The 15,225-nt window shown below is 47.4% G+C and overlaps 1 protein-coding gene across 1 annotated transcript in view; it reads right to left on the reverse strand.

The window, feature by feature from the left end:
* Positions 1–15,225, reverse strand: part of DPT (dermatopontin) — a 350,410-nt gene that overhangs the window by 309,897 nt on the left and 25,288 nt on the right. Inside the window, exon 4 of the mRNA XM_082702819.1 lies at positions 12,963–13,221. The gene's annotated coding sequence lies outside the window, so the exon portion shown is untranslated. The remainder of the gene's footprint in view (positions 1–12,962; positions 13,222–15,225) is intronic.

Below are 15,225 nucleotides of genomic sequence, written 5' to 3' on the forward strand. Positions count from 1 at the left end.
CCACTGTGCAGTTATCTAGGGGCTTTCTAAAACTCACCTCATTAACAAACTCAGTTGCTGTCCTTGAAAGGCATCGCTGTGAACAACAAAAGACCCTTCCCACCTTAATCTCTCCTACCACTTAGGAAATTCCAAAGGTTTGAGAGCTCTGTGCCAGAAAAGGGAACAAAGACCAAATACATATTTATTTTAAGTCACAATATCACAACAACTCCAAGACTAATAGGGTTGTGTCATTTTGAGAAGATGACCTGGGATCTAGCAGAAGGCATCTGAGTGCCTTGGGAGAAGATGAACCAGACGGAATCTGCCTTCTCACTCCTCAGTCTACCTGCAGGCTCCCGGGAGGCTGAGCCAGAGTAAGATGCCGGGCAGCCCTCCTGGCGTTCCCTGGCTGTTGTTATGGCCTCAATTAGATTACATAATTAGGGAGACGTACCCCTGCTTCCACCATAATTTTCCATGGGATTCGAATTCCAGGTGCCCAAGAACCAAGTGACCTCAACAGACCTCAGCTCAGCTCAGCGGGTGTGGACAGAAGGCCGTCCGACGACCGCAGTTTTCTGTCCCGCGTGCTGTGTATTCGATAGCGTCGGACACGACGTGCGGCCACATCACTGGGGCTCGGGGGTTCCCGGCCGTGCTGAGGAATGTGCAGGCACCTTACCCCACGTGTTGTGCCACAGTTGGCTTGCAGTTCCTTCGCTGCCGTACCTCCCTCGTCTGCCTCAAGAGCCTAGTTTTTCCAGATGCAGATTTATTACATTTAATATTGATAAACAGATTCTTCATAAATCTCTTCCCTCTCACACTAACTCTGTGATCTTGGCAAAGTTAGCCTCTGGATAGCTCTGTCTCCTCATCAGTAAAATGAGGATTTTAGTGTCTACCCCATAGAGGTAGGGAATAGGTAAGCTCTCAGGAAGAGCACCCAGAAATGCGTAATGATAACTGGTGCTCAGTACAGGTCACTTGATACGACGAATGTTGCTGTGTCGTTATTTTCCAGACAGCTCCTGGAAGGGCGGGAGCTGGGCTCATGTGTTCCTGGGTCCCAGGGGCCTGATTCAGTACTTGACACAAAGAGGGGCTCCACACACACGTGACGAGTCCTCTGTACTATTCGAATGCTGCTTGTCACCTAGCTGCTTGCTCCCTCACTGTGCAAATCCGACAACAGCTGAGCTGTTGTTTCCTGCAAGGTAGGGGATCCCCTTTGCCTTTGTGTGCCCCACCCAACCCGGCTCACATCAGGTTCTTGATGACTCGTCACAGAATGCAACTACTGTGTTTCTTAATCTGGAACAAGGAAATCATATGGGGCAAGTGCGGGAGCTCCCGGGGCAGTGACGTCATGACTGAGGAGTGGGAGGAGCCATCAAACCAGCAGAGTGTAAGATGGGGCTCAGGCAGGCAGGGAGTCAAGGTGCTTAGCCAAAAGCGGGACTGTGTACTGACTGCTCCTTGTGGGCAAAGCCCATGCTTCCTTCTCAGCACCTCATGTGGGGCGGGACACGTGCTCACTGCGTGTCAATTAAACGGAAAACTCATACTTCGAGGCAGGGAGCTCGCGCTGCTCCGCAGGGTTTAACAGATCCTTGTTGGCTCGCCCCTGCACCCACATACAGAGCTCCGGCCCCATTCTATGCCTGCTAGCGCACATTCTCCATCCTTGGCTAGACCCTCACCTCAGTTTTGACCTGGCAAGATGAGAGTCACACTTTGAAATCATGTTTGTGCAAAACTGCCGCAGACGGTCAACGCTTGGCTGGAACCTCTTCTTGGTGTGCAGAAAGGCAGCAACAAAGACTGGCGCCTCCTCTCAGGTGGGACACAACCCTTCTTCGCTACTCCTGGAATGTAAACTCTTTTTGAACCGAGTCGACCTCAGGAAATAGTTTTCCCCCAGTCCCAGGGCTCGGAGGAATGTTAGCAGAGAAGACTCTTCAGAGACAGACCTACCAGAACTACCGGTCAAACAAGGCTGCTTCCCTTCCCATCATGTGTTAGAGAGGACAGAGCTTTCAGTTTTGATTCACCCCACCAGCACCAACCTCCCCTTCCAAACAAAGGCTAGGTAACGTGCTCTGGACAGCCAAGGACAGAAGAGCTAAATCTACCAGGGCCCTAGACAGTAGGGATGTGTGTTACCGCGCATCACGTAAAGGTCAGAGGTAGGACAGTTTCAGAGCGGGTGAATTCACCCGCACATCACGGATCTGGCTGAGCTCTTCTGCAGCTTTCTCCCACAGCCCCAAGATGTGCCCTAGGTCAGGCCTCATGTGCTGTAAACAATCTCCAGAAAGAGGAAAAGGGAATCTCCCTATCTGTGTCCCTCTACCAGATGTCCCCTGTGTGTCACTGGCCAGAACTGGCACCATCCAGCCATCCTTCAACCATCCCTGGACGAGGCAAGGCCACCAGAACTGACCCAAACCAATGAAGATCCGCCCTCTGATGTGGGGCTCCTATCAAGGACACAGCCGCTCAGAGAAGGGCAACCAAAATTAGGGTTCTGACAGCGAGGAAGAGGGAGACCGCGTCCTCACAGCCACCCACAGCGTCGGCAACCGGGAAGACGGCCCTTTGCTGATCTCCAGGCGAGGACGAGTTAAACTGCATCGGCCTTATTCCTGCGGCGATCAACTACTTCAGGACCCGGATCGTGCCTTCCTGGAGCTACAATGTGACCCCGAAGAAACGGACTTTCAGAAGCGTGAACTCCGAACCAGCGTTCCCCACGGCTGAAGCCACCGCCAGCTCCAGCAGAACCTTCTCGCAGGCAAAGCCCGGAGCAGGCCTGCGTCTTCCCGCGGCGCGGAGTCGCCCGGCGGGGTGCGGACCCTCGCCCGCCTCCAGATCGATGTCCACTCGGAAGCGGCGGAATGCGGCCCCGGACCACCGTGACGGACCCACGCCGCTCTCGGAGAATCCAATACTCTCTTCCGGAGCAAGCAGTGCCACGCCCGGCTCCGCGGAGACCCTGCCGGGGCCTCGTCAAGGTTCTTCTGGAAAATCTTAACATCGTTTAATCCTTGTTTGAAAAGAACAACACACACTTCTCCACAAAGAAATGGGCTACGCGATGGTGGGACCCCGAAGACATGCCTCGGTCTCCCTCCCTAGGACCTGCGTCACGCGGAAACCCGGCGGGTGAGCTGCCGCTTCCCGGGTCCCTCACTACTCGTCCCCCTAAGTTCAGGCCGGCCGGTCCCATCCGGCTCACGGTCCCGGGAGTCTGGAGGACGCGGCGCCCGCAGCTCGCGCTGCCGTCTCGCTGCTCTCCGAAGGGCTAAGCGGCAGCTGCGCGCGCAGCTCCGGAGGCTTCTCTGGGTTCTTCGTCTCCTCGCGCCCCGGGCAGTCCTCGCCCCTGAGCCGGACGCTCACCCCTCACCGCCGCTCGGGCCCCGCAGCAGCGAGCAGCCCGGTTGTCCTTCCACGAAATCTGCGGCTCCGGCTGCTGCTCTCCACAGAGCGCGGCGGCGACCCCCGCTTCCGGCGGCGACCCCGACTTCCGGCGGCGACCCCGGCTTCCGCCTGCGACCCGGCTTCCGGCGGCGACCCCGGCTTCCGGCGGCGACCCCGGCTTCCGCCGCAGAAGCGGTTTCTTCCGGAAAAGCCGAGCCGCAGGGCGCCGCGGGAGGAAACGCCCCTGAGGCACGCGGCGGTGGGGGCCCACGTCCAGGGCGGTCGACCCGCTGCGCCTCGGGCAGCCCGAGCCGTTCAGAGCAGGGTGACACGGCGCGAGAAGCCCCAGGAGGGCTGGTGGCGAACGTGCCTGCGGGACAAGACCGTGTCGTCAGGCAGGCGTCGTCTCCGGCGACCCCGGGGTCAGCTGCGCGGCTCCGCCTCAGGGAAGACGCGTGGGAGTAGCCGCCACAGTGAGGAGTGCAGATGCGGCGACAGGGCGTCGCTCCGTGTCTGGAGACCGACGAGCGCCGAGGTCGGCGCCCTCACAAGCCTCGCGGCGGGAGTCCGAGACCGCACGGAGCCGCCGGCCCCTCGTGAGCCCACCCGGCACGACAGCGGCCCCCAGAGCGGCCGCGCACGCGTGGACCACGCGAGCCACAAAGACGCGCGACGGCGACACGGAGGCGCAGCCGCGAGCCCCACGGAGGCCCCCGGAAGGACTCGGCCTCGCGCCAGCTTTGAACAAGGCTTAGCCCCGCGCCGCTTCCTTTCTTTCTTTTTCAGAAAGATTTTATCCACTTACTTTGGCGGGAGCGCGCGCGAGCAGGAGGAGCGAGAGGGGAAGCAGGCTCCCCGCGGAGAGCCCAGCGCGGGGCTCGATCCCGGGACGCTGGGGTCACGACCCTGGCAGAGGGCAGAGGCTTAGCCCCCCGAGCCGCGGCGCCCCAGCCCGGCGTTTCTCTGCGGCGGAAGCGGAGGCGTCGAAAGGAAGCTCGGGCCCCGCAGAGGCCTCTCCGGGGTGGGGCCGGCCCTGCACGGGCCCCCGGAGGCGCGGGCCGGGCGGCTGCGGAGAAACGACCCCGCGGCGCTGCGGTCGCCTCTCCTGTCTGGCTCGCGAGCAGGAGCGAGCTCGGCTCTTCCCGGAGGTCACATCGCCTCACGGCAGAAGCTTCCCCGGACTCCCACTCGGACCACCGGAGACGCCCAGGGCGGCCGCCAAGGCTCAGAGCGCGGCGGGGCAGAGCCCCCCACTGTGCAGAGTCGGTTGAAAGCGGGAGCCCTGAGTCGCGGGGCCCTTCCGGCGAGACACGCTCGCTGGCCCTGCGTCCGCCGTGTGGCTGGTGCTTTTCAGACGGAAGAGCGGGACCGAACGAGCGGGGTTACTCTTACTTAGCGAGAGGAGTCGGGGGTGGCCTCGGCGCTCCTCTAACAGCCTCACACGGGCCTGCGGAACTCAGCTGCCAGTGGAGAGGGGTTACTCCAGAAAACGCCAGAGTGAAATCATTTACCAATAGGGAGAAATATTTTTAAAAAAAATTTTTTAAAGATTTATTTACTTTATAGAGTATGAGAAAGGGGAGGGGCAGAGGGAGAGAATCCCAAGCAGATTCCCACTAAACACGGAGCTGGATGCGGGGCTCGACCCCAAGCCCTTGCAGCCAAGAGTCAGACGCCCAACTGACTGAGCCACCCAGGCACCCTGAGAAATATTCAAATTTGAATCTCATTGTAAGTTTTGTATAAAAAAGATTTTCTAGGTGTATTAAGGATTTTATGTGTACGAAAATAAAAAGAAGCAGGAACAGAAGCATAAACAAGCTAGAAGAAGAAGTAAGTTGCTTCTAACTCATCTTGCGGTAGACTGGCAATATTAAGATATGGCCACAAATAACAGGACACCTCTCCCACGAAGCCCACCTGAATATGAGCAGGCTTGAAACCACTCTGCTAGAGCAGCTGACATCTGAGACAATGTCAGAAAAGGCTTCTGTGCTTTTCCATTGTTTGCTGGGACCCTCATGTTTAGAGTCCCTGAGCTGCACACACCCCTCAGCTACATGGAGGGCAGGCCACAGGGAAGCACTTCAGGGACAGTCCCAGCTAAGCCTTCCAGCCATCCCACAAGGCTCCAGAAATGGGTCATGCCATCTTGGAGTCTGTCAATCATCCAGCAGATGAACTCTGAATAACTTCTGTCCACACTGGGTGGAGCAGAAAAATTACCAGCTGAGCCTACCCGATTCCTAACCTACAAAAATTATAAAATGGGATTTAATTTACGCCATTAAGTTTTGGGGTCATTTGTTATGCAGCTATAGATAAATAGAACCAACAGAGAAGACCTTTCTAAGCACACAGGCTTGGCTGGATTCAAAGGAATAACAGACTTGAAATTGGAAAACTGCTTTATGGCAATTATTATCATAGACAAATTAAAAGGCAATGATGGACTAGAAAAATATCGTTGTAACACATGTGACAAACCAACCATTTAGAAGAAAAGTGCAATAGAAAAAGAATGGCAAATAACAAAAAGCAGTTAACAGAAAAAAAATTTTAAAGACAAAAAAGATGTTTAAAATGATTAGGAATAAAATAAATGCAGATTAGATGGCAATAAGGGACCTTTTTGCCTTCAAATTCGCAAAGAGTTTTGAAATGATAATATTCGGTGCCTAGGAGACTGTAGTGAGGCAAGAATTTTCTAATCTTGGAGGTGGAATTACAAATTGGTAGTCTTTAAGGAGAACAAGTTGAAGATACAAATCAAGAGTCTTAAATACTCTTTGCTCAAGTATTGCCACTTCTAGGAATTAAAAGGACATGTGGCCAAGCTTTCTGATCAAAGCATTACTTCTAATAATGAGAAATTATAAACAATAAAACATTCAACAAAGAGAAATGTTGCTAAATTTTAAATAACTGAACACAATATAGTTATCAAAAGCTTGGCTTCCAAATTATTCAGGGACAAGGGAAGGGAGGGAAATGGTTAAAAATATATAAAAAGAATAGCCACAAATTTATTCATATTGATGGATGGATAGATTAAAAGACTGGATGGAAACACACCAAAATATTCAGAGTCGTTTCTGAATAAAGGCTTGGGGGAGGGGATTTCCTTCTTTTTCCTTGTCTGCGTTTTCTGGTTTTTTTTTTTTTTTTCAACATGAAACTGTATTCATTTTATAATCCAAAAAAACCACGTTATTTTAAGTTGGTAACTAAAGAATAAATTCCAAAGCAGTACCTCTAGCAAATGTGAACACAGGGACCTTGAAGCTGAGAGGTCCTCTCAGAAGCCAGGAACTCCCCTCCAGAGACCTGCTATGGTCCGTGTTTTAGAGCAGCCTGACCTCTCAGCTTTCCCTGCCTCCATGAACTCCAACCTCTAAAGTTCTCTTTCTCTCATCCCTCCCTTTGCCTACCATACATCACCACCATGGGTATACACACACACACACACACACACACACACACACACACACAGAGGCTAACATTTCTAGTCCTTCAGTTTCTTTCTTTGAAGGTAGAGATCACAAACGGACAGCCCAGGACCAAATAGACTGTTTTTCTTTAACATCTCTTCCCAAAATGTGTTACTTTTATTTTTAACGAGTTACCAACATTAAAAAATTAGGAGAGATTTTCACTTCCAGAAAGCTGGAGTAGACTTAGTTTATTCTACTCCTCCCACTAGGTACAACTAAACCTTGGACATTGTAAAACAAACAGAAGGCTCTAAAAAGTAAAGACGAGAAGCCAGACTAGATAGGACCCTCAGGACCTGAGAAACAGCACAATCGTGAGTTTCTTGAATTTTCTTTTGGGCTCACGTATCCCAGACTTGCAATTAAGCCTGTAATCTAGAAATGCTGGTGTTCATAACAGGTGCCGATAACAAAACCCCCAAGAAAAGCCTGCTTTGTGAAGCCTGAATGACACAACGACAGATAAAGGGCAGCCCAACAATATAGAAAATGTTTAAACAATAACGGCTCTACTCCAGCCAAACATTAAGAAAAAGATCAGTGACCCCTCCCGTACCTGCAAGTGGGAGGTCTTGATCTCCACTGTTGTGAGGCTACATTGAGGTGCCCCAACCACCCCACTGGTGGGGGGGGGGGGCGGTCAGAGAGAGCCAAGTAGAGATTTTCATCCACTATGACTGGTAACCAACCCTAACCTCCCGCCCTCATGGGGAACCTATAAAGCAGTAATGAGACATAGCTACCATTCCTCAAAGGGGAGCCTCCCTACCTCCCACCACTTGAGTGTCAAAGGAGGCCAAGTGGTGAACCTGGACAAACCTGGCCTTCTACATTTGCCTGAAAGCAGTCCACTTCCTTTGCCAGAATGGTGTCAGCAGATGTCAGATAAAAGAGTAGGCTTAAATAAAAATCCAGAGCCTCCTAACACAATACAAAAATGTTCTCTTTCCCATCAAAGGTCACTCATCACCCCCAAACCAGGAGGGTCTCAAAGGGAATGAAAAAAAAAACAAAAAAAAAAAAACAAAAAAAAAACCTTCAACAGATGCCAACATAGAGATGGCAGATATGTAAGACACAAATGCTTCAACAAGTAACTGTGAACATGCTTGAAACAAATTAAAATATAGAAAGCCTCAGTAAGCCATAAAAAAGAACCAAATGGCCATTTTAGAATTGAAAGCTACAGTCCTCAAAATTGAAAGCTCAGTGTACTTGCACTAGTTTCTTACTGCCACTGTGGCAAATGATCACCAACTTAGTACCTTGAAACAAAACAGATTCATCATCTTAGAGTTATGGAGGTTGGAAGTCTGGAACGGGTCTCCCTGGGCCAGAATCAAAGAGTGTCACAGCTAAGTCATGTTATGGAGGCTCTGGTGGGGAATCCGTGTCCTTGCCTTTTCCAGCTTCCTGAGGCTGCCCTCGTGCCTTGGCCTGTGGCCGTTCCCTCATCTTCAGTCATCACCGTCTGTACTGGCCTGTCTCATTGCTTCACTCTGGTACTGACTCTCCTGTCTCTCTTTCTCACATACAAGGACCCATGTGGTCATACTGGGCCCACCGAGGGAAGCCAGGTTAATCTGCCCATCTCAGAATCCTTAATCACATCTGTGAAGGACCTTTGGCCCTGTAAGGTAACATATTCACAAGATCTGGGGATTAGGATGTAGACTTCTTTGAGGGGCCACTGCTCTGCCTACTGCAGTCTGCCTCCTGGCTCCCAAAGATTCAGGACCATCCCATGTGCAAAATGTATTCACCCCATCCTGAGGTCCTCTAAAGTCTCACTCTGTCACAGCATAAACTCAAAGTCCAAATTCTCGTCAGCTCAAATTTCCAAATGCTTCATCTAAGTCATTTAAACAGCGATGGGAAGACTTTTATTATGATCCAGCCTGGGGAAACTGCCTCTCCCTGTAAAGGCAGGCATAAGATAGCAAATTATGGAATTCCCACCCAAAAATAAAAATGGAAGGAAGACAGGAGTTACCAGGCCCAGTGAATTTTGAGATCCAGCTGGGCAAATTTTGTAGGTTTCAAGGCCTCTCTGGCTAATAGCTCCATTCCCTGAGCTCACAGCTCTACCTTGGAATTATCATTTTCATTCCCATTTCTCCTTCTCATGAAAGGTAGACTTGTTTGCAGCTGAATAGTGTTATGAGGATGTTTTATAGCTGTAGAATGTTGGAGGGTCCGACAGCTTTATCATTCTTTAGGAAATGTGCTCAGTACTTTTTTAAAAATAAGAGAACTCTCCCAGCCCAAATGGTATTCCTGGAGAATTGTATCAAACCTTAAAAAATAAACAAACATTCTATACATTCTCTTTCAGAAAACAGAAGAGGAGGGAACATTTCCCAATTCATTTTATGAAGCTAGTGTTACTCTGACACTAAAGCTAGACAAAGACAGTACCAAAAAAAAAAAAAAAAAAAGGAAACCACAAATACAAAATATTCATCAGCAATCAAAATGCAAAAATCCCTAACAAAATATTAGCAAACAGAACTCAGCAATATATGAAAAGAATCCTAAAGTATGAGCAAATGGGTTTATTTCAGGAATGTAAGCCTCCTTCATTATTCAAAAAGTCAATGTAATCCATCATATTAATGAAAAAGAAAAATCGTATGATCTTATGAATTGATGTAAAAAAAGTATTTGCCAAGGTTTAACACTTACTTATGACAGAAACAACCTCCCCCGATGCCAAAAAATAGCAACAGAGAGGAAGTTTTTCAGTTTGATCACAAACCTCTGCAAGGAACCAAAACTAACATTATGCCTCACGATAAAGGACTGAATGCTTACCCCTAAGATCAGGAACAAGGCAAGATGCTTCCTTCTCACCACACCACTCACCATAATATTGGACATTCCAGCCAGTGCAATAGAGCAATAAAATGAAATAAAAGATGTACAGATCTCAGAAAAGAAGAACTAAAACTATCCCTTTTAGCAGATGGCATGATTGCCCTAGAACATCCCAGGAAGTCTACCAAAACAAAACACAAACTTCTAGAATTCTTAAGTGAATTCAGCAAGGTCTTAGGATTCAAGATAAATGTAGAAAATCCCATTATATTTCTAGATGCAAGCAATGGGCGTGGGGACACCAGAATCAAAAATACAGTATCATTTACAGTAGTTGAAAGGAAAGGAAAGGAAGAAAGAAAGAAAGAAAAGAAAAGAAAGAGAGGGAGGGAGGAAGAAGAGAGGGAAGGTCAGTGAGGGGGAGAGAAAGACCTAGATGTGGATCTAATAAAGCATACACAGGACTTGTATACTGAGAATTACTCAATGCTATTGAAAGATATCAGAAAATACCTCTATAAATCAAGTTTGCAAATGGATAAACACATAGGTTAGTGCAAAATAATAGAGAATTCAGAAACCAACCCACAGAAATATGCTCAATATATTCTGATAAAGGTACAAAAGCAATTCCATGGAGGAATGATAGCCTTTTCAAAAATAGTACTGGAGAAATGGTAAAATCTAGCTCAAACCGGATCACAGAATGAAATGTAAATATAAAACCATTAAAAATCATAGACAAGCTTTAGGATCTAAGACTCGGCAAAGGGTTTTCAGATTTGATAACAAAAGCATGATCCATAAAAGAAAAACTTGATAAATTGACTAAAATTTCTTAATACTTTGCTGCAGATCCTGGTAAGTGGATGAAAAGACAAGCTACAGAGTGGGAGAAAATATCTGCAAATCACACATCTGACCAAGAACTAGTATCTGGAATAAATAAAGAACTCTCAGAACTCAGGGGGGAAAAATCAAACTTGAAAGTGGGCAAAAGACATGGACAGATTTTTCACCAAACATGTACAGTTGACGAACACATGCAAAGATGTTCAATATCAGCATCCACTAGGGAAATGCAATTCAAAAGCACAAGGAGATATCACTACAAAGCTATCAGAATGATTAAAGTAAAAAAAAAAAAAATGTGGCAACCCTATATGTTGGTGAGGATGTGGAAAAACTGGGTCACTCATACATTGCTAGTGAGAATGTAAAATGCTAAAGCCATTCTGGAAAGCAGTTTGGCAGTTCCTTAAAAAACTAAACATGCAATTACCATATGACCCAGCAATTGGATTCTTGGGCATTTATCCCAGAGGAATGAAAATTTATGTTCACACAAAAACCTGTACAAGAACATTTAAAGTAGTCTTACTCATAAATGTTTCAAACTAGAAATGACCCAGATGTCTTTCGATGGATGAACTGGTAAACCATGCTGCACTGACTACCTCTCAGCAATAAAACGAGACAAAGTACCAATGCATGCAACCTTCCGGATGAATCTCCGGATAACCAGATAACTGGGTGCAAACAGCAAAACCCCAAATACCATATGAGTCTATTTATATAACGTTCTAGAAAAGTCAAAGTCATAGAAGTGGAGAACAAATTAGTGTTTGTCAAGGGTCAGGGAGGTGGTGGGAGAGAGAGGGAAATGTGACTGGCCAAGAAGAGGCATTAGCGCGGATGCTTACGAGGATGGAAATATTCTGTACCTTGATTGTATCAGGGTCAGTCCCTGTTATAACATTGCAAGATGTTACCATTGGGGGGAACTGGGTAAAGGATACACAGGAGCTCTCTGTATTATTTCTTAACAACTGCATGTGAATGTACAACTATTTCAAAAATAAAACGTTTAATTAAAACTATTTAATGTAACTTCACATACAAGTTTAGATGTGTATCTTCTCTGGAAATATTGCAAGATCTGACCATTTCCAATATGGCAGAATGGGCTAGAATGGAGTGGTAGCTGCGACTCCGGCCCGATGTGCACTTGCCACTGCGTCCCAGTCCTCACCACTCCCTGTCGTCTCCTGGTCCCCTGGACTCAGGTTTCTCTGCTATTCAATATCCAGCACACCCTGCTAGTTTACCGACATCCAGTGAGAGACCCCAGTCTGGCACCTATAGACGTTCGAATTTTCCACTTTTGTGGACTTGGAGTCCTGACACTAGCAAGCAGAGCAGTAGCAGAACTCGGTGGTGCTAAGGTGTTAACTCACAGCAACATCTCAACTGTTTATATCTCATGTCTGAAAAATGTGTGCCTCAGAAAGAATACCATATGGCGGAAACCCTTGAAAGTCAGACAGACCTCACGTAAAATGATGGCTTTCCCCTCTGATCTTGAGCAAAATACTTGCATCTCCACATTTCCACTTACCAACTGGAAACAATAGTATATAATTCAACCTAACCCAAACCCAAACCGCAGCCTAGGTGTTCAGTAATGGCTTTTCCCCATAACATCAGGATGCCTCTCTTTTTAGAAACCAACAGCTTATGCTAAAGGAGGTTGGTTCGCACTGAAGTTTCACACGTGTTATTTACCATCAACTGGGAAGGCATGGCCCCTTTACTCAGCCTCCTTCCAGCACAGTCTCACCATCCTCACCATAATCTGGCACAACCGGACTACATTAGGCCCATCTTGCAAATGAGGAATTTGAGGCATAGAGCCATTTAATTATCTAACCTTCAGCCAATGCTTCCAGTTCTGGAATCCATGCATCTAACCACATCCCCCACTGCCTTTCTCTGTTTGGGGCTTGGCAGAGTCTAGAGTCTAGTTTTCACTCTAGACTCTCCCCAGGGCCTGACCCATGCCTTGTGAGTGTCTTCACTTACCACAAACATAGCCTGACAATGACAACTTTGTGATCAGCCTCGATTTATGACCTTGGGGAGACTTTGAGAAGCCCATCCCTGTTTCACATTCTTCCCCTGACCCCTGAAATCTCTCGGCACAAACGCGGGACTCCAGTACCTCCAGGCTGCTCTGTGAAGATGTTCAGATCCCACGCGTCAAGGACAGAGTATTACTATTAAGGATACTTTCCTATAGCAGATTTATTGGCACGTCTTTCACAATCCGGTGATTCTTTCATTGGCACTAATTTATATTGGCAAAGAGAAGGGGACAGAGAACAGACAGAACAGGCTGAGTAAAATGCCAGTTCTCTCCCAGGGACTGGCTGCTGGCGGAGCTGCTCAGGCCTTGTCACTCACCAGACAGGAAAGTTCTTAAGAACCACTGGCTCTTGACAGGCTGTTCAGAATCTTCCTGGGATACGAGACCAGAGAATGTCTTCATCTTATTCCTCAGTGGTTAAGATTCTCCAGAAGGACAAACCTGGCCTGGGTTGCTGGCTCCCTCACCTCTTAGCTGAATGAACTTGCAAAGGCTCTTGGCCTCTCTGACGATGCCTCAGCTTTCTCATTTTGTAAAATGGAGATAACCATCATGGTAGTGCCTTCCTTACGGGGTCTGGGAAGGAAACAAATGAGGTGAGACAGGCGATGTTTTCAGCACAGTGTCTCACACATGAGCCCTCCAGGAATGTTGGTATTATTATATTCACGGTGGGATCTATGATGAGCCAATAATACAACTAGAAGTGGTGGCATTTGTAACATGATCAGAAAAAAAAAAAAAAGTGGTTGTGCTGCTGGTGGTAGTATTTTAGCTATTATCAGAAAGAAACACCACCAGCAATATAACGGCCAAAGGAAGAAAGATCAGACTTCAATGAGTGTTCCAGGGAAACTTGCTTCTTCCAAAAGTTGCATTCATCAGAGATCCTTTGAGTTTGATATTTTAAAATTAAACCATGTTTCCTATTAAATCAGATTCCAGAAATGTGCTATGTTCAATTCTGATAAATTTAGCTGTTCTCTTAAAACAGTGTCCTGGCTTTACCTTTTTCTAACTCTGTGACATCGGCAACATTATCTACCTTGAACAAAATCACTTTTCTCATCAATAAAATTATGTTCTGGAGCCCCCTGAGGTGACGGACTACAAACACTTTGTAAAAGTGTTAAAAACCCCTGCAGAAATGCTAGCTGCTGGACCTAGGACCTGTTACAGAAGCTCCACACCAGCTCTTGGCCATGCTTTGCGAGACATCTGCGAAGTATGTGCTCAATTAGGAAACAACAGCTTGATTGTCCTATGAAGTCTGAATTCTGTATAACCTGTCATCTTCAAGGAAGGCAAAACTTGGGAGAAATCTGTGCTCAGGAGGTACGAGCATTTAATGTGAAGAAGAATATTTGAACATCTTGATTTTAATCTTTGGAAGGTGGAGAAATTCTTCCCATTTCAGAGAAAGCATTTCTGAGAGGTTATCACAGAATCTCCTCAACTGTAGTCTCTCCTATTTCCCACACAGCCTGAAAAATCACCAAACTAATCCCAGCACAGAGGTTTTCATCTTACTGCTCCCCTCTGGAGAAGCCGCAAAGGTCCCTAACTAGCTACATAAAAACCTCCAGCTATATAGCCTGGCATCTAACTGTCGTCCTTTATAATGTGGCCCACACTTCCCCGCCAGCCTGGTGCTTGCCTTTCTCCATGATGTGCACCTTCTGCCCCATCCCTGCTGCACTGCCTCGCGGACAGCACACTGAGCTCCCACTCAGGCATTTGCTCGTGCCGTCCACTCCTGTGCTTGTCCTGCGCTGCTGCATCTGTTTGGATCCTATCTGCTCCTGTTCAGTTTTTTTCCTTTTGCCCATCTGTATTTTCTTAGTCTTCTGCAATACTTTTAGTTCAGTCCTAGATTCTTCTAGGGCCCCAATTGCACAAAGTATTCCCCGCTGGCTTTAATGACTCCTCCTGTGAGCACTGTCTGGACCACGGACCAGAGCTCTTACTGTTCCTGTGACTGGCTCGCTCTCTCCCCAGTCAGCCTTGTGCTGTGGGGCCACAACCAGGCTTTTTCTGTCTTGTGCATTGTGTTCTAGTCTATGACTCTTCCCAAAAAGGCTTTAGGACCACTTACAACAACAGTAACTCCGACTTCCTCCAACTGCTCTCGACCCCAGGTATGCTATGTTCTAAGGCCACATTACCACCTCTTACCGAAACCCCATCAGGGAAAAACTAGAAAGACAACTTAGCACAAATGGAAACAAGAGAAGCTGTAGCAGAAGCAGAAGGAGCCCCAGATTCTGGATCTTTCATTTATTCATTAATTCTATCATTCAACAAAAGGTTTAAACATTATGCCCCACGTAATAGTTACATAACTGGTCCCATAACACTTTATCTACTTAGCCTCATTTGTTAGGTAATAAAATAAAAATTAAAAAAAAAAAACTTTAAAAGGATAGTTAAACTTGTGTCCCTTCCTTATTGAATGTGAAATGAATTTGAAAGAGATAATTCAACATTAAAAGCCAGGACTGGGCCATGTGTTTGAAGTCTAGAGATAATCTGCAAATTAGACATTGATCTTAAAAGAGACCAGTGTTTTCTGACGTTTCT

The sequence above is a fragment of the Mustela nivalis genome (assembly GCF_964662115.1).
Source record: "Mustela nivalis genome assembly, chromosome: 16".
Classification (NCBI taxonomy): domain Eukaryota; kingdom Metazoa; phylum Chordata; class Mammalia; order Carnivora; family Mustelidae; genus Mustela; species Mustela nivalis.